Source organism: Callospermophilus lateralis, unplaced genomic scaffold (assembly GCF_048772815.1).
Source record: "Callospermophilus lateralis isolate mCalLat2 unplaced genomic scaffold, mCalLat2.hap1 Scaffold_91, whole genome shotgun sequence".
Lineage (NCBI taxonomy): Eukaryota > Metazoa > Chordata > Mammalia > Rodentia > Sciuridae > Callospermophilus > Callospermophilus lateralis.
The window spans coordinates 1,124,018-1,149,003 of NW_027517238.1; the positions used below are offsets into that span (position 1 = coordinate 1,124,018).

The 24,986-nt window shown below is 34.7% G+C and overlaps 1 pseudogene; it reads left to right on the plus strand.

Moving 5' to 3' along the window:
* LOC143641232 (cadherin-12-like) overlaps nt 1–24,986 on the plus strand; it is a 92,869-nt pseudogene that overhangs the window by 38,695 nt on the left and 29,188 nt on the right.

The following is a 24,986-nucleotide window of genomic DNA, read 5'->3' on the forward strand; positions in this document are numbered from 1 at the left end:
ATAAGAAATACTGTGAACACTGTCAAAAGTAAAGCCTATATTTAAAATATCCACATTTTATTTTGTTGCATGCTTCTTCACTATAGGGACTTTCTCATGTGGTACAAGAACATCAATTATTCATCAAATCTTTGATTATTTTTAGTGAAATATTGAATTTAATTCCTTCTTCAATGGAGATTATATATATATAAGCTTTCCCATCTCTTCTCTCAGAGAGGAATTGACTTTATTGATCATAAAATTAACTCATGGAAAACTTGACTTTCTTTCAAAATAATATGTGTTCTGAACATCTTATCTTTATTGTTCAGCTGGTATATAAACTTGCTTTGGAAGAGTGTTTTTCTAATGTATTTTCATCATGGTTCAGTCTGATTTAAATCTGTTTTCTAACTCCTTATCTTGAAAGGGACTAGTACATTTTGTAAAACATTACACTCCTCGCTCATTTGTGTCCCTTCACAGTTTTCTATTCTCTTGACTGTGAAGACCTACAAAGTGATTGAGTACAGCCTTAATGCCAAGGATACATTGTTTTTTGTTCATTTTTGGAGTGTTCCCTTCACTTTGTTGGTAAAACTGATAGATGCTCATCATGAAAACTGCTGCAATAACATTATAGATGGGAAGACGGCTAAGCCACATCCCTGGTCCTTCACTGTCGGCTTTTCAGGCTGAATTGAAGGTGTGGGTTGAGGTTGAAATCTGATACAAGGTTGGAACTCTTTACCAAGCTAACTGGTTGCCTGCAGAATTAACTTTGCTGAGGTTTTATGATTGTTTTGTTAATTCCTGGCTGAGATCATGTCTCAATCCTCATAGGTATCATTTAGGCACTTGCCACACTGGCTCCTGTGCTCACATGTTCACTTGCTCAAGACCAGCCAGAGCTGCTGGGGATATAGCTCAGTTGGTAGAGTGCTTGCCTTGCATGTACATGGCCGTGGGTTCAATCCCCAGCACCACCGAGAAAAAAAAAAAGTCCAGCCAGAATCATTTGCACCATTTGCTAGGTCAGACATCACCAGAATGTGTCTTCAGTCAATGTCAAATGATTAAGGGCCTTAGTTCTATATTCATATTATTTTTTCCACAGAACTGAACAAGTTGACAAGAGTAATATGCCATTTAATTCACAAGTCCCTCACTCTAAGGAGCAGAATTATTACATAAAATGGTTGGGGGCAATGGGGACAAAAATAGGGAGCATCTCAGAATTCTGTCTGCCACAGCTGTTTTTTTCCAGTTCTCATGTATCTGTAATTATAGGTACCTGTTTCCACTCAACATTATCTGGAAACAACAGGAGGCCTAAAAGAGCCCAGGGGGTTATTCTGATATTTAATATTAAAAATAGCTTATCCTCCTTTTAAGTGAAACAAAAATTATTTGTCACTGAACATTTTATGTATATTTAATTATCTGGACTTCAGCAAAGAGTAAATAAAGCAATGTAACAAAAAGAAGTAAAAGGTGAAAATTTGACCCTTCTCTCACTTTGTATTCCAGAGAGAAACTAAATATGCCATTCTCCAATTCACCATAGTCACGGTCTTATGTAGCACAATTTCCTATATTGTGAATTGTTTTTCAAAAGTTCTGATCTTACTAATCTTTTGTTACAGAAAAATCCAAAGAAGTTGCTCAGTTAAACTCTCTTTAGTCAGTCTTTTTCTTATTCTTCTAGAAAGGCTCACTGAATTAAATATGCCCAGAGCAATGTCATAAAATTCTCAAAGTACTGTGTAAAAAATAAATATTTCAAATTTATTTAATCCCATCAAAAATAGAACCAATTTTCTAGCAATTACCAAAAAAAATCTTTTCTGTTCTATAATTATATCAAATGTTAGAATTTTTGTCGATTACAAAATCTCCCTCCAAATATGGCTTTGGTCTGTCAGATGGGTGAGTACAGGCAAGTAGAGATGATTGGTGATTCTTTGCTCTTTCAGAGTTACACCATTTTGTGAATTTGCCTAAGGGTCAGAGTCGTGAAGAAGTCCACATAGAATATAATTGTGGCATTTCTCTTACAATTTTCTCCTGTTCTTTGATCTTCGTAGGAAATAACGTTTTGGTTGCAAAAAAAAAATCTAAATGTACAAAAAGCTTCTTTCATCTCACTCTCTATTTCCCTCACTGCCAAATTCTTACCTGTTGTGATAGGCCAGGACTTCTTTAAAAACATACATCATGTCTTATCTCCTAAAAATAAAAGTAAAATTAAAAAAGCGAAAAATGTTTCAGAAGTCTCTTTCTGTCTCTGGCTTGAAATCGGTTTACCAGTAAAGAGTCAAGTTCATCCAGACAGATGTAATGTATTATTAAGAGGGAAAATAAAACCATATATACAATATATAAGCTATATATACAAATATACACATTAGTACAGATAGTCAGAGGCATTTCAACATCTAGAGGAAAATTAGAGATGGGAAACAGTTGGTAAGAATGCCTACATTTTAGGATAGCCGTGGATTTGGTGCCCAAAAGAGAATAAGTCTGAGCTGGGGCAACTCAGTTTGCTTTGAAATCAAGGACTCCAAAGTTGTTAAAATTAGATTGCTCTAAGATAGATGTTAGGGTTCACTGTCAGGAAAATACATTGTTTAACATTTATGGAGCACTTATTTTTTTACATGCAAGAAGAACTTTGTATTTTCTTTAATTTGAATTAGCCAGTGAACTCTTTCAATTTACTTTTTTTTCTCTTTTTTTCAGACAACTACTATGGTGTTTTAAATGAAATTTATTGCTTCTTCAAACTTCTCCATTAGACAACATGCCTTTATTCTATAATTTATTGAATGCTGAGAGAAAAAAAAATCTTATTTACCTTTGTACCTTTCTGTTTTTCCAAGGGGATACCTCTTGCTTTGCCAGAACCTTTTATATTTTAACTAATTCAGTGGTGAAAGTTTTAATTTGTTATTTGTTTCTTCCTTTTTACAAACGAAAGTTATTGTTGTAAAGAATTTAAATTATTACTAATTCACTACTCAGAAACTTACATAATAATCCTAACTTATATTCACCATTATAGTCCTTAATATTTAAAATATGTGTCCTGTCTTGTTTTGGTCTTATTTATTCGAAACTGTTCATTCTCACTATTTGTACTGATTTCTTCTTTTTGTTTTAAATAACATTTTGACATATTTTTCTGGAAATTAGCTGTATTTTCCTGAGTCTGATTCCTTTCTCAAAGCATGAGAGTCAAGCTTGAGATGGGTCAAAATATCATCATGGAATTATCCTCTATCTATGCTTTCTTAGATATTTCATTTCTAATCATGGGACCAGTGGCCATATTATCAATTTTATTTCTATTTGTTTTAAGAGAAATAAACATTTCTAACAGGAAAGTAATAAAAACTGAAAGAAATCAATGTTATATGTTAACAGGTATGACTAAATTATCAGAAAGTCAAATCAATTATTTGCATAGAACAAAGATAAAAATAGGAATAAGAATATAATGAACTTGATAAAATGAAGGGAATAATTAAAGGGGAATAAATGTATGGTCTCATGCATTAAAAATATTGTGTGGAGACTTACTTGATGCATATACAAGACTTATAACTGATTTTACCATAGCAGATTTCATTGAATTGTGAGAGTTTTTAAATACATAAGTGATTTTTTTCTCTTTTTCTCAGAAGAAATACATAAAATAATACTCATGTCTTTAAAAGTGAAAATAAACCTCCTTTAGTTTCCTCTGGTGTGCTAGATAAAGGAACAGATGCTGATAAGGCAATTAGCAAATCATTGTGGTCACACTATAGGGAACTGCTTTAGCAAACAGAAACTTAAGGGTCCCCGTATTCACTGTTAATGTTAAATTTGTGTTGTCTTAGTTTTTCCTTGGAGATTAGAAGTCTGAGTCATTACACTTAAGCTTATCACTTAACAAAGCAACATAGTAGCACCATATTTCTGGAATATAGCATTTTCAGTTACTTTCATAATAAAACTAACATTTACAGTGAGGGTGAATGTAAATAGTAGCAAGTTAAAATTGAGCATTACTGAAAATCTGGAAAATGACTTGTATGTTTGTTCCAATGCCTTCTTTAATTTGTTCATATATGTTGGAAGCCTGAATTCTTGGTGATACTTACTGACAATGCATGGGAGAACCAGTATTTATATGGAGTTCTGAGAACACAAAAGACCAACACTCTTCATAATTACCATTGTGTGTGATTTTGAATCTTGATACAAATGTTTTCTAATAAAACGACTTATTAATTCATAATTATTTAAAAGAAAATGATACTAATGTCACAATAGGAAAAATGAACTTAAAAATGTGCTGTTATGCCAAATTTACAAATGGAATCTAGAAATTTTCAATTATACAATTCCATTTTTGTTCCATTTCTTTATCACTGCTTGCTTCCACTAGATGTCAGTATTGGATAAGATGTGAGAAGTGCTTTCCTTAAACTATTAACTGATTTCAAACTGCTTTTATAAAATGTGTAACCCCTATCTAGTATGTATGCTCATAAGTACATTATGTAAATTTAATATGTGCAAAAGATTATGTTTATGAGTTACCCAGAAAGTTTGACCTTGTGCTTTACTTACACACTAATTATAAAAGTGAGACATTTCAAAACCAGTATAATTAATACCAACTTGCATTGCTCTGAAATGATGCTCATGGTTTATGCCACATTCTATAAAAAATGTAACACTTCAATTTGGATTTGTCCTCACTACAGCCTTTATATTTTGAAACGAAGAAGGCATATACTTTTAAAGTAGAGGCCTCCAACCTTCACCTTGACCACCGGTTTCACTCTGCTGGCCCTTTCAAAGACACTGCTACAGTGAAGATCAGTGTTCTGGATGTAGATGAGCCTCCTGTATTTAGCAAGCCACTTTACACCATGGAAGTTTATGAAGACACCCCTGTCAGGACCATAATTGTCGCTGTAACTGCACAAGACCTGGATGTGGGCAGTAGTGCTGTTAGGTAAGAATAAGAAATATTTTCTTTTTATGTGTCTTGAAAACAAAACAAAAACTAACAAATAACAATTTTCTGACCAAAAGTGCATCATGATTCACATATAGAATACGATGCTATAAATTATATATAAGAATAGAGGAAGTGCTGTAGGATTTGGACAAAACATCTGTATCAGTCCTCCTTGCAACATTTACCACAGATAAGCTATTGGATATGTCACACAAACTAACAAATCTCAATTTTTAATCTATGAAAGATTTAATAAATGAAGTTCAAAGAATGATTTTCCAAATTAGTTAATTTAAGACACTTTCACAGTGCCTAGAATGTAGCAGCCATGTTATAATTATTTTAAAATTTCTGTCCCCAAAGTTAGTGTTTAAAAATGGATGGTTTTGTCATTTGCTATTTGAAAGCAATTTTTTTTCTTATTGTAATGACTTTTCATTCTGAATGTGAGATTGAGACAATGAAAACACATTTAGTCAGTCCAAGAGTAAGATGAATTAAGGAATTGCCCAGAACTCAGACTTTGCATGGAGCTCTTTTCTATGGATACCTCCTCACTAATCTCTCTCTCCCTCTCCCTCCCTTCCTCTTTCCCTCCCTCCCATAAAGCTATAACTTACAATAGCACTGTGGAGGGATAATAAAATCCCCTTTTCCTTACATTGATCCTGCAATAGGATTGAGACTTCCTTCCATATTCTGTTGTTTGCTAACTGACCCGAACCCAGACTTTGCACAGAGCTCTTTCCTATCAATACCTCCTCACTAATCAATCAATCTCTCTCTCTCTCTCTCTCTCTCTCTCTCTCTCTCTCTCTCTCCTTCTCTTCCTCTCTTCCTCTTTCCCTCCCTCCCATAAAGCTATAACTTACAATAGCACTGTGGATGGATGATAAAATTTCCTTTCCTTACATTGATCCTGCAATAGGATTGAGACTTTCTCCCATATTCTGTTGTTTGCTAACTGACCTTACACATCTTCAACTCTTGAGAACCAATAAAGAACAGCAATAAAAGCTATTCTGGACCAAATTAAGAAAACATTATGTAGTCTTTTAAAACAAAAATACTCTATTGATACAGAGAGGAATAAACATATCTCTTAAGATTTTATGACATGTGGTAAGTAAATACCAAAAAATTGTGTCATGTATTCAGTGGTAGAAAGCACATCACTGTAGATAGCACAATCTGAAGAAGTGGTTTGAAAGCATGTATTTTTTTATTGTATTCATCTGAATCTATCCCATGGGGTGCTCAGTCAGTCTAGGCTGTAGTCTTAGATTACCACAGACTGGGTGAATTAAACAATAAACATTTATTTCCCAGATTTCTGGAGGCCGTAACTTTCAAAATCCATGTGCCAGCAAGTCTGGTATCTGGTGAATATTTAGAAGATGGTGGTCATCTTCTTCAGTGGTCATGAGGCAGAAAGAGACAGAAAGTTCTCTGTGGTCCACTGTTTAGGAGCATGTGGGCCCCACTCACACAGCTTAATCACCACCATCTCTTAATACCATCATATTGGAGATTCAGATTTTGTATCATGACTTAAGGGGGTGAGATGTTCACAAGCACTATGTCCTTAACATTCCATTCTGACCTATCAAGATTCTTGTCCTCACCTTCAAAATGTGTTCATTCCTTCCCCAGAGCTCCCAAAGTCTCAAATTATTCCAACATAATCATTTGAGTCTAAAGTACAAAGTCTAGCTAAATAATATCTAAACCAAATATGGTTGAGATTCAAGGTAAGATTCATGCTGAGGCAAAAATTCCCTCCAGCTATGAACCAATGAAACCAAACAAGTTATGTATTCCCAAAATACAATTCTGTGACCTAAGTCAGACATCACCATTCAAAAAGGGAAAAGCAGGCAATGCAAAAGTGATGACAAGTCCTATGTGAATGTGTACTGCAGCAGGCCAGACTCCCTTCAGCCCTAAGATTTAAGAATAAACCTTCTCTCGGTCAGTCCTCTGCCCTCCTGGACCACTGGGGCAGAGCTCCAGGCTTTTGCACTCATCAGGGTGCTAACATCACCCCTACTCCTGAGCAGGACTCTACACATGCTGTTGCTCTCTATGTTGGCCCTACCCATGTAGGAAGGTGGCCTCCCAGCCCTCTATTTGGCATCCTCACCCTTTGGCTCTACAGGCATTGATCTTGCACTGTGAAATCACTGGGAAGGCAGCCATGACCCTAGCCCTAGGGAGGTTAGATTATGTTGGAGTCCTTCTTTTGAACTAAGGAAAGCACATGTTCTCAGTTGAAGGTACTGTAGGGCTTTGGAAGTCTGCGAGCCTTCTTTTGTTTTTCTCACTGGTTTCTTCAGTTCTTTTTGGCAGAGCTGCTGCTGCTGTGATGACATCTTTACTCCTGGCTTTTGTTGTTATGGTGGTTAGAGTCTGTTGCTCACACCCACAGGAATCCCTTTATCAAATTAGTAGTCTGCCAACCCCTACTGTGCTCTTCTAAACACACTTTCTCATGTTTTACAGTATGGATGAGCTATTTCCACATTTTAAGATTATGATTTCCACTGGCTTAACCATTCCATCTTTAGTTAATCTCCCTCCACGTTTTGCTGTAAGTAATTAGAATGAACCAAGTTTCTTCTCCAACATTTTGTGTAGAAAACTCAGCTAAATAGTAAGTTTCACACCTTGAAAGTTCTATGTTCCACAAAATGCTAGACTGTGAACACACTTCCCCAAGTTCTTTGATCTTTGATAATAAATATTGCCTTTCCTCCAGTTCCTAGTAGGTTCTTTATTTCTCTCTGAACTTCAACAGAATGGTTTTACCATCTACCTTCTACAACACTTGTTGGTGATTTCATACCTGTTCTCTAAGTAGACAGAAACTTTCTTTATACTTCTTTTCTTCTTTCTGTGCCTTATGCAGGATGACTCTGAATGCCCATAATTTATAGAAATGCAAAGGTCCCTAATACCATCCATAAGGGTTTCACCTCTGAACCTAAATACTCCACAAAATGCTGACCTGTAATACCATTACATTGCAGGTTACAACATCAATATATATACAAGGGGAGCATGGCCACTCAGATCACAACAGATTCTTTATTTTCTATAGCACATCTGTGATAAGGACAGAACTCTAAAAGAAGCACATCTGTCTCACAAAAAGGGAGAAAAATTATAGTAATGAGCATACCTTACTTTTCAGGTCAAGTACTGGCCAGTTTACTCATGGGGCTCAGGCTGTTTTTCTGCATGTCAACATTGCAACATGTTTCAGTTCCAGTTAATCTAAAGAGAATGAGTAGAAAATGCCTTGCAAACAAAATTATAGTTTTTTTAATAAATGTGTAAAGCTATTAAAGAAATACTGAAGATTGTAACAAAAAATAATGAAAACATTGAAAAAAAACACTGATTAAAACTCTATACAGTTTAATAAAAGAGAATTGGGGTAACAGTCCAATTGCATATGTCAAAATCACATTCAATTTTTTAATTGTTGAATTACATGATGATACAAAAAACATTAACAAAAGTTGTCCTTCTAATGCAGCACTTCAAAACCCTTTCACGCAGAAAAATTTAAAGATTACATAAGTAGAACACATCCTTAGGTAAAGGGACAGTTTCAAACCCAGGAAAATTGTCAAATTAATGATCCTGGTATGAGAAGGAAAAGAAAGATACATTTCAGAGAAATTATCCTGCACAAGTGGGCTTTCAAGTTTCATTGTTTATGTCATAGGAGTCAGGGCAATGCCACTTTATTTTAAAGTCACACCCTAGTCTTTCTTCTAATGAGTAGTGCCTGCTTCCAAGATGAAGATGGATCTAATTGATTCTGTGAGAGTTGTCGAAAGACAGAATTGTTTTGAAAACATGAAACTGGTCCATGTTCATGGAGTAAACAACAAACTTGAATCATGCCAGTTGTGGAAATATCCTGTTGAGTCATCTTCGTTTGGTGTAAAAACATGTTTGCTCACTTAACAATGATAGTGAAAATATGTTCTGAAAACTAAATATCAAATATATAATTATTTGACACATTAGGGTACAATCTATTTGTTTTTTTTCTTTGTTTAATATCTTTTAACAGTGTTACTATGCAAGGTAAAATTTAGTAGTGTTAATCTTTTATTCTGGATATTTTATTACTGCTATTATTCTTATCATTACACTGAGCACAGTAAAGCCAGAAGTAATATCATCACCAAGAACTAAACCAGCTTCAAAGAAAGATTGGCTTTGATTTTCTGCCTGGCAAACTTACCACACAGTTCCCTAGTAGTCTTAGTTTAATTTGTAAATATTTTCCCCTTTGTTCTTCCAGCCTTTGCCTTTTAATGCTCTCTTCTTCTGCCCCTAGTATTGTCTACCCTTTGTGGTAGAACATGTTACAATAAAGGTCATAAAAATGATTTCTAGTGAGGCAAGTCTGACTGCAACATGTGTACCTATTACTAGCTACTTTTTCAATACACCAGAAATTTAATCAGATGGGCAAAAATACACATTTATCCACAAAGCACATGTGGGAAGAGACACAAAAGTGAAGCCAAGCTTCCCATATGGCATGCTAAGGCAACAGATAAAATTTATTTTAATTATTGATAAAATTGGATGGGGAGATACTACATGTTCAAAAAATGTCCATTCTATTTTTTTATCTTCCTTAGCAGGAATTTTGTGATGATTAAAATAAGTGGTGGTATAAAATATTTCTAGATTAATCTGCCACATTCTATGAGCTGCATATGTGATTTGTTACTTTTCCTTCAGCATATAAAGTTCAGAAGGCCAGATACTGCTCTTCACTGGATTTTTATCTATCTATCTATCTATCTATCTATCTATCTATCTATCTATCTATTTATTTATATTTGGAGTCAGGGTTCTACTATGTTGCCCAAGCTTGACCTAAATTCACAATTCTTCTGTATCAGTCTTAATAGTAGCTGAGATATGATCACAATCCACCAATCCCCTCTCTTCTGCATTGGTCTTGATGAATCCCACATACCTCAAACATTAATGTTATAATTTGTTCTAGAAACTTCACTCCATGAAGCAGTGGTTCAGAGGTAGGGATTTTTGACAGTGATTAGGGCTAGAAGATAATTGGTGGATTAATATATTTAATGGAATAATAACTTGAGTGGATTATTGGGTGGTAACTGTAGGCAGATGGGGCATAGCTAAAGGAAGTCTGGTTTCTGTATTGTATTATATATAATATGATACATATATTATATTATATATGTAATTATAATATATATATTTATTTAAAGAATATGTGCACTATAAGAATTTGTTTTATATAAAGATATATGGTCATGATCCATAAAAAATTGTATTGTATTATATTATATATATTGTATTGTATATAATATTATATACAATACAATACAGAATGCCACTGGAAGCCTGGTTCTTGAATTGTATTATATTATATATAACATCATATTACATATATATAATTATAATAATATATTTGTCTCTATGCTCTTCCTCCCTCCCTTTCTCTTCCTGCCCCTCATCTCTGACTGCCATAGGTTTTGTGACTTTCTTCTGCTACATCATAAGTTTAGAGCAATGGAGTTGGCCAACTATAAACTGAAGTTTTGAAACTGTGATCCCAAAATAATTTTTTCTACTCTAAATTATTCTTGAGAGTTATTTTGCTCAAAGCAATACACAGCTGACTAATACAATTACCTAGAACATAGGGGTAGATAAATAAATATTGGTTAAATTAATGACTTGATTTCTATATTATAAACTACAACCAAATAGCAAACTATTCATTTATAAATATTTTCTGTATGATGCAAAAATCAAAATGATTAAATATTTTGTTTACAAATATAGAACAATACATGGGAAACTCAGTAATTAATTAATAGGACTTGCTTCTAAGAAACACTGCATATATATTTTTTATGGATCATGACCATGTATCATTATATATAACAAATTCTTGTAGTGCATACACTCTTTAAATGATTCTAAGAATATATATATATAATTAAAATTCACATTGCAAATACAAAGTAAAGAGATAAGGCTGCAGTTCTAAAAAGTATTAAATATTTTATCTTAATAAATATTTTATAAAGTTTTATAGGTACTACTTTTCCTTAAGATCACAGTATCTGAATACTGTGATCTGAATCACAGTATTTTAAAATAAAAAGTGGTCATGAAAACAGAAATAATTCTCTTCTACTAACTGATAAAATATAATACAGGAAAAACTTACTAGAGTCATAAAACCAACTGGACTCTAGAAAAGGAAGTATGTTTCAAGTTTACAATAAGAAACAAATAGTGTGTTGGTTTCTATGCCATAAACTATTCTTCGTGGATTATTTTATTAAGTTAGGAAGAGCTAACTATTTACAATAGTTGAAACTAATTTCCAGTAAAAGATATATTATGAATTCTTACATCACTTGAAAACCTGCAGAATCAAATGAGAAGAAACAACTCCAAAAATGTTAAATGAAAAACATAAATATATTGTGTATAAATATTGGTGGACCAAAGAGAAAAAGCAGACAGGACTTGATTTGAAATACTTCAAAGAAACTCAAGGCAAACATGCATTAAAGGGGACACTAATTTAGAAACTGCAGTAACAGCTGAATGTGTTAATCTCTGGGGAGTTTGCCTTATTTGAATTTGTCACAACTATGCTATCCTTAAGATTTAGGACCCTCAAGAGAATTATTTTTCTGAAATTGGTTTTTGTATGAAGTCTACTTGCAAATATGCTGATGGCATATAGCTTTCATTAACTGCATTTATAGAAGCTAAGAACAGATAATCATTTTACACAAAGGGAAAAAAAGAGTGGGGGAGGAAATTAATTTTTCTGAGAAGAGATTGATCAAACTTCCTTTTGCTATGACATTAGAGCATAAGTTCTATAAATATAATATCAAAATCCTCATGCATGTAAGCCCTTAAGAAAAAAAGGCCAACACACACACACACACACACACACACACACACACACACACACACACACCTCTGCTTAGGATAGATTTGGAAAAATGCCCTTTCATATATTCATAAGCATATGCATACTACATTTTATTAATAACATTGCATTGCATATTAGGATACATGTTTTACTTCAAAAATATTAACTTTGTATATTGCATTTAAAGCTTGTTCAATAAAAGTATTGAATCAAGTAGGTTTTCACTTGCACATTTTGGGGGTTATTGTTAAATAGTACCATGTTAGTCAGCTCTTCATCAAAGTCACAGAATACATGAGAAAAATAAACTTAAATGAAAGATGACTTATTTGGGCTTACGATTTCAGTTCACAGATTCTTGGCCAAGATGCTTTTGACTTGTGGCATCTCAGTATCTTATGCAGTGGAAAATTGGGGCATAGAATGTCTGTCCACCTCGGGGTGACCAGAAAACCAAAGAAAAAAAGTCCTGCTCTCACTATCCCTGTCATAGCCTTGCTCCCAATGATGGAGGTAACTTCCTTCCACTACGCTATGTCTCTTAAATGTTCTTTCAGTAATTTGGAATTGGCAATGAAATATGCATATTCTTTTGGTACCTGTGAAAGCAGAAGTCTAGGATGAAGAAAAAGAAGTGGAGTATAAGAAATTATTTTAGTGATAGGGAATGTGATTTTTTGAACAATAAAAAAGTGGTGCTAAATCATGTCTTCATAATTGTTCAAATGCATTTTAAAACTTATCAGTGATTTGATTTTCATAACTGTGATCTCACCTAATCACCTTGGGTAACCATTGCTTGTAAACTCAGCAGGAACCCGCCCCTGGGAGACAATAAGGTATACTTGTTGTAGACATGCTCTTATCATGTTATTGGTCCTTCTGAATCTTGCTCATATACCATATTTCTAGTTGACAATACAAAATGACAACAACACTCTTACAAGCATGCATTGCTTATTTTGTTTTCACTAGGAAAAAAAATTCTGTTCCCTCAAACCTTATATCCAAATAAGGATTTATTTATATTGGTAGCAAGCGACTATCAACATATAATGATATCATCATATTTAATTTGTACTAGTTCTGGAATGTGCACATGTCTCACATCACACACAATAGAATAGCTCATATTATTTTACAGAGAGAGAAATCAAGATACCAGAAGATCAAATCATGTCTTCAGAAAGGATGGCAAAAGATTTGAAGAAATACAGCTAGATCCCCAAGTTCTCATTATTATAAACCTTGGAACAAATAGCCAAAGAATTAGCTTTAATTTACAAAGAAATTTTATATTAGTTTAGTAATACATTCAATTACGCAGTGTCACTGTAATGGAAAGGATGGTGATTTATTTCAGAGGCCAACCTGTTTTGCCTTAGGTAACTCCTCAGGAGTTCTGACCACCCAGGTGAACATGGGATGTATCATGGACCTGAATTGCTATGCTTTCCTTTTGTAGTAGTTCAGGTTACTTGCTTTATCTCCAAGTGCTGAGGGAGCAAACATTTAAAAAACCCTTTCCATTCTCTTTCTTTTCTTTTCTACCGTGTGTGTGTGTGTGTGTGTGTGTGTGTGTGTGTGTGTGTGTGTTTGTGTGTGTGTGTGTGCAGGGTGATGGTAACAGGGATTGAACTCAGAGGTACTCAACCACTGAGACACATCCCCTGCCCTATTTTGTATTTTATTTAGAGACAGGAGTTGCTTAGTGCCTCACCTTTGCTAAGACTGGCTTTAACTTTTTGCTCCTCTTGCCTCAGCCTCCTGAGCTGCTGGGACTATGGGCGTGTACCACAACACTTGGCTCCATTCATTCTCTCTATAATTTCTTCAGTTGCTTTTGGAGAATAATTATTTTGTCACACTAATTTGAAATTGTGTATGTATGTGTTTGACCTATAATAATTAGTTATTTTAAATGCATAGTAAATAATCATCATATATTTTCCTGAAAAAATACGGTAAAAGTCAATAATCATTAGAAAATTAAAGAAATTAGTCCATGAAATAATCTGTCATAAACCATTCAATGAATTATTAGAATGTGAATAATTTTAGTGTAAATTAACTAAAGAGTACACATGTCTAGTTTTGTAGGAAATCAAGCTTACTTAGAAGAAATAAAAGAAATAAAAAATTCTTTAAAGCATAATATAAGCTTTTAAGACACAAATGGTAAATTGCTTTAGATAAAATAGCAAACAGATCCAGACCATTTTGCTGTGGCTCCTAGAGACAGTAAATAAAATTAATGATGACATGAACAAACATACTACTTCAAGGCACTAATATGAAGTAGTTATGATGAAGCTATCTGGAAAGTACTTCAGGATAAGTATGTTTAACACTCATTGATATAAATTAAGAAATTCCATGTCTACCCTCTAGCCTGGATATTGTTAATAAGAGCAGTCAGATGTTCTTATAAAATAATACAGTGCACCCATGTAAGTACAAGGCCCTATGACTGAACAGGGAACTCACTGATAAACTCTAATGAAAGGAACTTCTTATGTACTCAACAAAACAAAATACAAAACTCTTGTTTTGCTATTTTCATTTTTGAGAAACCAACATTAACATCAATTTAAACATGTAGGTTAGACAAAAGAAATAACACAGGAGGATTTTGTAGGAAAGAAGTGATGGATGTCACTCATAAGGACTTGAGGCCCCTTCATAGGAACACCACGAGCAAAGGCAAAACATGCATTTAGTGCTGCAGGGAATTCAGAAAATAGCTGGATTGAATTGAGAACCACGGCCCAATGAAGGACGCATAAGATCCAGAGTCAGAAATATTTCTAGGGATGAAATGCCTACATTTATTAAGCACATTCTTTATTTGTATTATCAAACCCTGCTATCTGTATGTTTCAATACATAACAAAGCTGAGAACCTGTGTTTTATATTCAAGACATCAAGTTCAGAACCCAAGCTTAGTATTGGTGTAAACCACATTTTCCACCATTACAGCAAGCTGCTTCAAGGTCTCAACAAATTGAACAAATGGTCATATATAATGCTCTGGGAACAGATGATGTTTTTTTAAAGAAAAAAAAATCTTTTTCTGAGAGTATCTAAAGACAAAATACATGGTCCACATAGAACAAGAGAATGGCAGAGTACAGGGGAGTCTGAACACTGACATGCACATGTATCAAAAGATTCATAGTTAGAATACAATGTGTGACTGTTTAAGAAAAAAAACAAACAACAAACAACCACAACAACAACAACAAAAACAGGCCTGTCACTTTGGTGCACAACTGTAATCCCAGGTACTCAGGAGGCAGAGGCAGAAGGGTGGCAATTTTAAAGCTATTCTGGACAACTTAGTGAGACTCTGTCTTAACTTAAAAGGAATGAAAATATAGTTCATATAGTTCAATGGTAAAGCATCTCTGGGTTCAATCCTCAATACCAAACCAAAAAAAAAGGAAAGTATGAGAAAATTAAAGGAAAATGAATACATAACAAATATAATTTTAGGGGCTGGGGATGTGGCTCAAGCGGTTGCGTGCTCGCCTGGCATGTGTGCCGCCCGGGTTCGATCCTCAGCACCACATACAAAGATATTGTGTCCACCGAAAACTAAAAAATAAATATTAAAATTTTCTCTCTCTCTCTAATATATATATATATATATATATATATATATATATATATATATATATATATAATTTTATTAACACATTTTATATTTATACCTCTTTAGACACCTATTCTAAGCATATTACTTATATCCAAATGAGATATTTAAACAAAGAAGTGAAACATTTCTGTGTGTGTGTGTGTGTGTGTGTGTGTGTGTGTGTGTGTGTGTTACTCTCTAATACTCTCTTGAACCCAGGGTGTTTTTGCAACTAAGCTATGTCCCTAGTTCTTTTTATTTTATTTTGATACAAGGTTTCAATGAACTTCCTGGGCTGGCCTGAAACTTACAATCATTCTTCCTTAGCCTCCCCTTTCACTGTGTCCCATGTCCCAGCAAGAGTGCCAACTATTTAACCATTCTAACTTTATAATGTGTTTAGTTTGTCATTAAACATCTAAAACAAACAATCAACTATCCAAACTGAGATACAACTTTGAATTTATTAAGAAAAATTTAAAAATAAGGAGAAATATAAGATAAAGAAATAAATAAATGAAAGAAATAAAGATCTCAGTGTTTATATGAACCTTTTTAAACTTATATTTGCCTAAAAAGGTTCATATAAACACTGAGATCTCTAAGAAAAAAGTTTAAAGCTTAATTGTTATTGTTAAGGAAGCAATTACACTCTGAGTGTTGATGTATATGGCTGAAGTTTTCATTAAAATGTTTCTGCAAATAGATTCAATTGACTTTCATTTCATTAGCTGTCCAAACACAAAAGCAACAACAACAACAACAACAACAACAACAACAAAATATTAGCAACTTAGAGATAAGAATGAAGAGATTTTGATATATAATAATTACCTAAACAAAAGACTGTTTTCTAGATTGACCTGAATTATTATTTTTACATTTTATTAACTAAGTATAAGATGTAATAGTTTTAGTATAGTTCAATACCATCAAGTACTTTTTACAAAATGTTTTGAGAATTAGGACAGGGTCAAAGTTAGCATTTCCATTAACTCAGAGGAAGTTATTTAGGTAAATTAAAAGAAAGAATTTTAAGGGGAATGCTTACCTAATGAAGAGAATAAAAGTTTTTGAGGCATTTCTAAAAACTCATTTACAAAGAAGTAATAAAAACTGTACTCTATCAGGTAGCCTTCACAGGTCAGGTTACTGTTTTTTTTTTTTTAATTTATTTCTATTCAATTGTTAAACCAGTTTTCTTTGCAATAGTCATTGAAAAATTGTATGAATTGTTTTATATATCATAAGTATTTAGTTTTTCATTTAAATCTCAACTATTACTGAGTAAGTAGAAGATGGTACAAACATACTTTATTGTTATGTCTCTTGTTTATTGAAAAGGGTACTGCTGGGATTAGTTGCAAGTAAATATCAATCTATCCTTAGATTTTAATGAAGACTCTTGGAAACTCAAAGTGTGTGATTGTTGTCTCTAGGAACGTGTATCTCCTGAAAAGCCCTTCTATATTTAGAAACTATGCCGTGTCTTCTTGAAATGTTCAAAAATTATAGTTGTGGTTTCATTGTCAGTTAGATCATGGCAATTTTTTTTTCTGCTACTGGTCTCCCAATTGTTATATTGGGTAAAATATCACAATAAAAAAATGATAGCTCTTGTTCAACATTTACTCTTTCATTGGGCACTGGATTCAGTCAGTCATGTGAAGGCAGGACATCAGAAAAATACTAGTCTGTATAAGTTTCAGCCATATTCCAGAAGTCAGGGGGCTTCCTCATAGGAGAACATCCAGAGAAAAGGGTACCAAATCTCACCAGGGGACAATCTAAAAACTGGGTGACATAAAATGGTGAATGAGAGCCAAACACAGAAACCATTTATAATACAGAGCCTGAGAATCTGTGCTCATGGTTTGTGTTTGAGAGATTTGTGCGGAGCTTCGTAGTTCAGGTATTTTAAAGTTGAAGATAATGTATAGCATAACTTGATGCTAGAACTAAGCATAAGTTTGTGGGTATGGAAGTATATTTTATCTGGAAATTAAATGAAATAATGTTGACAGACAGAGGAAAGGGAAAACACACACACAAAAACACACAGTGCAAGTTGACACGTGTGATTCTGGGTCTAAGCAACACATTTTATCTTTTTAACAAGACAGTTACACAGTCGGGTACATATTATTTTCCAAATTTTGTAGAAATGAAGAATAGTGTGCATTAGAAAGAAAGATTTCACACCTAACTGTAAAAAGAATGAGTGATATTTTACATCACTCACTCTGTCCAGAAAACAAGTGTTCTTCAAACTATTTCATTGCATTTCAGTAATAGTCAATTTATGCAGTGCACTTATATGTCAGTGTCAGACTGAGCAAAGTAAATGAAATTTGCTTACTATGGTAACAAAATACAGGATGCTGTAGACACATTATTATTTATTTAGAGGTTTTATTTGTTTTGTAGACTGAATTTAAGGCCTTGTGCATTCTAGGGAAGTACTATATTACTGAGTTAAGTCCTCAGCCTGACATATTATTTTATGCATACATTATGCAAATCATTGAATATTTAATATGTTGTCAAAAAACTTAAAATGTATGTAATTAACTAAACAAAGTTGTATTTCTGTTTGAATCAAATTTGTAAATTATGACATGTCTCCAAGTATTAAGTATAAGTAAAATGGTAAATTTTTATTTTGTCTGGGAATGTGAAGTTTTTTCTGGGATTTAGGAATTTGAGTATTAAAGCTAATAAATTCTTCTGCAAATCAGAAAAATAAATTGGTTTTCCTGAATAAAACATGTTAAAATTTCTTATTGCCTTCTAGTGGAAATATTTGGCTGTCATATAAACTGGAATTATTGTTTCTGTGCATCAAATTAAGTGCAAAATGTAAGTTGCAAGTTGTCTGTGGAGATTACTATCCCAGGCAGTTGGTAACAGAAAGATGAACAAAACTAGTCTCTACTTTTAAATAATTTAAAAGGCAGTGGGAAAGAAAAGAGATTGAATCACCTACAGGAAATATATACAAGCTATGTTATCTTATTTGGAATCTACCGTATTAATCGAATATTATTGCCGGGGTTCGGCTGCAGCAAAATAACCTGAGGGTGACAAGGAACTTGTGTAGACTGATACAGCAGGAGTGGGAGCCATTGTTTATTGTAGGATAGGAGTGGTATATGCACATTCCCCACAGCTTATCTTAATTAACATAAATTAGATACAGCAGTCAACCAATAAGGAATCTCCACACTTAATGGCTCGCTGGAGTTACTTCACAAACCACTCCCTCTGGCAAAATGCCAGGCACCATCTTGACTTGTTTACAGACCCTAACATTTCCCCCTTTTGTTTAATTTAAATAACAACCATAGTGATTTTTACACAAACACCATAAATAATCTGCTACAAGCAGAAGGGGAGGATACAAAATGCCACAATTCCAAGCCAATTGATGGCTCTATGCAAGGAGCCCTTGGAAAAATAATACCAGCAATGACACTGTTAGCAAAGATATCGAGTTATAATTTGTTGTAGATTACAGTTTGTTGTCTCAGTCCAGGTAAAGCAGTGTCTCAATAGATTAACTCACAGTTCAGGTAAATCACAGTCTAGGTTAGTTGTGCAGGCAGCTAGCTTAAATCACAGTCCAGGTAAGTTCTGCAGGCAGCTAGCTTGATCCGAAGTCTTGTTTGGTTCTCAACAACACTGGAAATTCTTCCACCCTCGTCCTCACCGGCACTGGGACAAAGGCAGGAACTCCAGCAATGATGCTAAAGAAAATCCTGTAGTATTCCAGCAGGTGCTAAGAAAACAACCTTCTGAACAATTTAGTACATTATCTCAAGGTTTTTTTTAACATTTGAAATAAGCCTTAATATTGCTCATTACTCATTAGCTTCCAGGTGTGGGGGAACCATTGTAGTTACCGGCCTTGGAAATGATCAAACTTCAGGGATGCGGGCCATCTTTCGCCTGCAGCATCCCGGGCAGCCCCAGATGGACCCAGGGAGAGTCCGGGGAGTGTTCCGGACTCAAACTGCCACTGGGCACAGGGAGCAAGAGCCTGTGAGACTGTGCCTCTGGGTCAGGTTTGGATTTGGGCTCTCTCGCAGTGGTGTCCTGCTCCCCGGGCGGGGGGGGGGGCGGGGAAGAGCCTACTGCCACCGGTTGGAAAGTCCTTGCTGTGCCATGACTGGCTCACGCACATGGCAGCCACCGTGCCACGCCAATTCATGCACCCTCCAGTAACGAAAAGATTCAGTAATAGCCTTTTGCTGCAACATTTTTCCTGATAATCCTTGCTCCTCTGAACTTTCTTCTTTCTGACTAGAGTTCCTGGACTTCCATCAACACATGCCCTAACTCCTCTTGGTTCCACTGGGGTGCCTTCTTCTCTTAGTAATTTACTTCTCACCCCTTCCATATTTTCGTCACAAAGACAATACAACATTTCAAGACAAAACAAGACACAAACATACTGTATCAATCTTCTCCATTTTCTCGAAATGGCCATTTGTCCTCTCGCCCTATCTGTCTAGGGACGAGCAGATTTGCTTCCTTCCTATCTATGGACGGGCAGCTTTTTTTTTTTTTCGTCACTTACCCCCGAGTGTCCTGGGGCTCCCCATATGGGCCACCATCTGCTGGGGTCCGGCTGCAGCAAAATAACCGGGGGGTGACAAGGGACTTGTGTAGATTGATACAGCAGGAGTGGGAGACGTTTATTGTAGAATAGGAGGGGTATATATACATTCCACACAGCGTATCTTAATTAACATAAACTAGATACAGCAGTCAACCAATAAGGAATCTCCACACTTAATGGCTCTCTGGCGTTACTTCACAAACCACTCCCTCTGGCAAAATGCCAGGCGCCATCTTGACTTGTTTACAGACCCTAACATATTACATTGCATGGAAGAAAGATGTTCACATTTCCAAGATGGGTAGAGTCTCAAATAATGAAATATTTTAAAAATAAAATGCAGGTTAAGTGCAATATAAAGGAAGAAAAGAATTGTAAAAATTGATGAAGATTCCACTTAATGAATGGCCAATGTGGAACTCTGCAGAGGCCTTCCTTGGTAAAACAAATAAACAAATAAAAATTTTAAAAAAATGATCAAACTAAAAAACAATTATTTACTGTCTCTCAAAACTTTTCTAAAGGCTAACAGCACAAGAAGAACTATTTACTCAAGTAAGTAAACAAAAATTTGTGAAAAGCAACAGACTTTGGCAGTGGACCCAAAGCCACTACCTCCCTCCTTATTATGTCCCAGCTACCTTGGTAGAAATGCCTGCCCTGGGTATTTGTGGTTAAAGAGACATGTCTTCCCTCTCTTCAGTAGCCAATCAAGAGATAATGGTTTGCTAGGAGGGTCAGGCTGCCAATATTTCTCATCCCCTCCACCTCCAGGTTTCAGAAGCTAAATTTCTAGTGAGTGTGACTAAGGGACCAGTAGCATCTCTCCTCCAGTCAGTATCACACACAGCTGGAGGTTCTATCCCAGTGAGACTAATAATGTGGGGCCCAAACACCCTGAACAATGAGAGGCAGAACAGGAAGTCCACAGGCTGCAGTCTACACCCAATGCCTAGAGCACTGGCTCAGAGAATTTGCCCAGGCTGAAACAGAGTCCTTGAGAACCCAGAGATCTGAAGCTCTTCTCCAATTACTTGCTTTTATTAAGCCTTAATAGACATATTTCATAATTATTACCATGTTTTATTAGACTTGTGACATAGATACATAAAGGTTGGTGTAAATATGTTTATACCATATTTAATAAAAGCACATAGATATATAGGAGCAATATTTCTAGATAGTACTGGAATTCAGTTAGGGAATTTGAATCTGATAAGGTGTATATGGTCAAACCTCAGAATAGGTATAAGAAAAAATAAATCAATGAAAAAAAGTATAAGGATTTATATTACAATGCAAAATATTCACTTAATGAAAAAGGAAACAGTAGAGAAGGAATAGAGGAAAAAAGAAACAAAACTTATGGAAAAAAAACTGGCAAATGCAGATTCAATATTAATTCAAAGACCTTATATGTAAAAGGAATAAACAATCTAATCAAATGGCAGAAAATATAAAACTACATAAAATCTGATGAAACATGATTTGTATGATTATAAATTTCTGGTAGCAAAGTTATCCAATTTGAGTCCTTGGTTCTGTGCAAATGGCCACGCATTTTTTTTCAACATTTTGTAGCAAGTAACTACACTAGGCAACCTTACTTCTTTGGGCCTCACAAATGTCTCAACCCTTTTTTGTATAGATAACACACTTATATCATTTTGCAGTATATCCCATCTTTCCCTCAGTGAATCTGATACTGTGGGACTTCAAAGATCATAGATAGGGGAAGGGCTCAGGGATATTGATCTTGGAGAGCTGAGAAAGTTTCTGCCTATCAGACTCGGCCTGCCACAGAGTGTGGGGCAATATGAAAGTGGGTGAAGTGAAGTCAGTCTGTAAACACAGATTAATTGACCCTGAGAAAACATTTAGTCAGTGACCTTTCTTGGTAAGAGGGTCTCCTTCTGCCGCTTAGCATAGGATTTCAATAAAGGTTAGCTTTTTCATTTCTGTGACTTAAATATCTGATAAAAAACAATTTTATTGGAGAAAAAGATTATTTGAGTACTCACAGTTGCAGGGGTCCTGTTCATAGACAGCCTGTTCTATTCCTTAGGCCTCGAGGTCAGGTAGAACATTATATGAAAGAGTGTGACAGTGGGAAGCAGCTCACATGATGATGAAAAAGAAAAGAGAGAGACTCCGTTTACCAAATACAAAATACATACCCCAAAGACATCCTGTGTCCTCTGTACACACCCTACCTGCCTTTAGTTACCACTTAGCCAATTCCACCAGGGGACTAACTCACTGATTAGGTTCAGACTCTCATAACCTCATCATTTCTTCTCTAAACCTTCTTGCATTGCTTCACACATAATATTTTGGGCGATACCTAATATCTAAACCATAAAAACGTTAAAGCCACTAATTTTGACTTGTAGTTTCCCATAGGCTGGGCATCAGAATTGCCTGAAATTACAGGGAACTCACCTCTGTTTATTTTTACTTTATTCTGAGATTAAGTGTATGAGTAAGTATTTATTTCTGCACTAACCAAATTGTTAACATTAACCCTCAACAATATTGGGACAAATTAGTTGTCTTTGATTTTGGAGAAACATGTTAATATTTAGGATCCAGGGGATATAAAACCTCTAAGGTACTCTCAAATATGTCTGTTAAAACATTAATACATGTGTGTACATGTAGTTAAAAATGAATGTGGAAAGTATTATCAAGTAATATATTGGAGAGGTATTCTAAAATGTTCTTAGAAATGTATGATGAATTTAAATTTAAAAATAACATAAAGTAGCAGTTCTTGTCTGTCACGTTGGAGAGTACCTAATATAAATCATGCACCAAGGTCTACCTACACAAGAACAAATGACTTTTAAACAGGAGGCAAGAGAATGTCTTTTATCATTAAAAACTCCTCAGGGACAGAATTATTTTATTCCTTGACCCCATCACAATTTTTATCCATAAAAATAAAATTTCCAGAAAATTAAACACATAACAATATATACATATAGAGTTAATAAATTTAAAATATTTTCTAAAAACTACCACATTCTTGCACAACATTCATTATACCTAAAATGAATGAATTTTACGGATGAAGTGGGTGAAATTTTTAGCATATAAATTATATCTCAATAAAGTTTATGGAAGGTGAAGTACATTTTAGCAAAGTGGGAACTTACTGGAGCAGTTCCAAAATCGCCCACAGTGTGTACTATTTCCTGAGGAAACCCCTTATAAATGTTTACAGTTCTAATATAAACATATTTGCTTTAAGTATCTGAAATCTGTGTTTATATATGTTCTCTTCTTCAGTCCTACCTATTCCCTCAAAACATAACAAGTAATTCTGTCACCCCTGCACGTGTCCATTTCTACCAATTTAAAGTCAGCTAATGTATCTTGTGTCTTCTTTGGGCTGCAAGTGTCCCTAGTTTTCCTCATCACTCCTCAAAGCCTGTTGAATCAAGTCTCTTTACAACCCTGCTTACTCTCCGTCTTTTGTCAAGATTTTGAAGATCCAGAAATGCTCACAGTCTCATCCTCTTCAAATACATCCAACAAGTTACTTTTCTAGGGGTTAAATGTAAGCCCCTGTGACCCTGCTCAGCAGTGTTGATCTCCCTTAGCATGTGGTCTACCTACTTAATAGTATGTCTAAGGTCTTCTTTGACCTAAATCACTCATCTTCTCATTATTGTTCCTCTCAAGTATTTTCTATAGCAATTACTAACAATGTATAATTCTCTATACTACTTTCACAGGTCTGATAGTGTGGTTGCATTGCTCTCTAAAATACCATCTTTTCCCTTTCACTTTGGGTTTTTTAGTCTCTTTTTCAAGATCATTTCTCCATATCCTTCTAGTGCCACCAAACATCAGGCACAGGATGTCTTGCCTGAACCATTTGATTTTACACTTGATGCCTTTTCTTGGCTCTCCTATGGTCTTCCCTATCCCTCTATCAGTCATTAAGATCATGTGTTGATATGTGTAACCCCAATTCTTGTTTATTTTACTTAATTTTCATGTTTCAGCTCTAGCAAGGTGTCTACTGCATGATGTACACCCAGCAAATATAATGAGTTGCATGATTGAACATAGTATGCATTGAAAATTCTTTTTAAAATGCTAGCTGATAAACACATTCAGTAGCAATTTTCTTCTTCAATTAGGCATATATTTAGTTGAATAGAAGTGCTTAAAAGGACTATTGTGAGACAATTCTTTCTTGTTCAAAAAAGAACATGCTACAGAGAGAATTAGACTTATTATATCCTCATGCTTCCTGACTTTTAAATGTAACTTAACTTCATTTATATTTTTGAGAGCATTTCTAAAAGATAAGCTATTATATTGAAATCACATGGCTTCAATGCATTCTCACACCTCAAATCAACAGCCATGATATAAAAAGATTAATTGCACGGTTTATACCCTGTTCCATTACATTCAGTAACTTCAGGTGGGAAAATCAATTACTAACAAATATTGACAAGTTTAGTTCATAAATCTCATTTGTACAGGCAAATAAGTTTTGATCTCTGACTGCAGTGACATGAGAACTACAAACTTATCAGAATAATAACAAGCTTGCCAGAATAATAACCTGCTCTTTGGAGATACACTTCCCTTAACTGAATTTTCATGATGAACACAGGATCACTTTTTGTGGCATGGGTATTTTAATGGGCCAGCTGCAATAATGTCACCTGCTCTCAGCCACTGTTATGAACCTATCTTTTGTTCCCCTGCCAGAAACATAATGTTTGT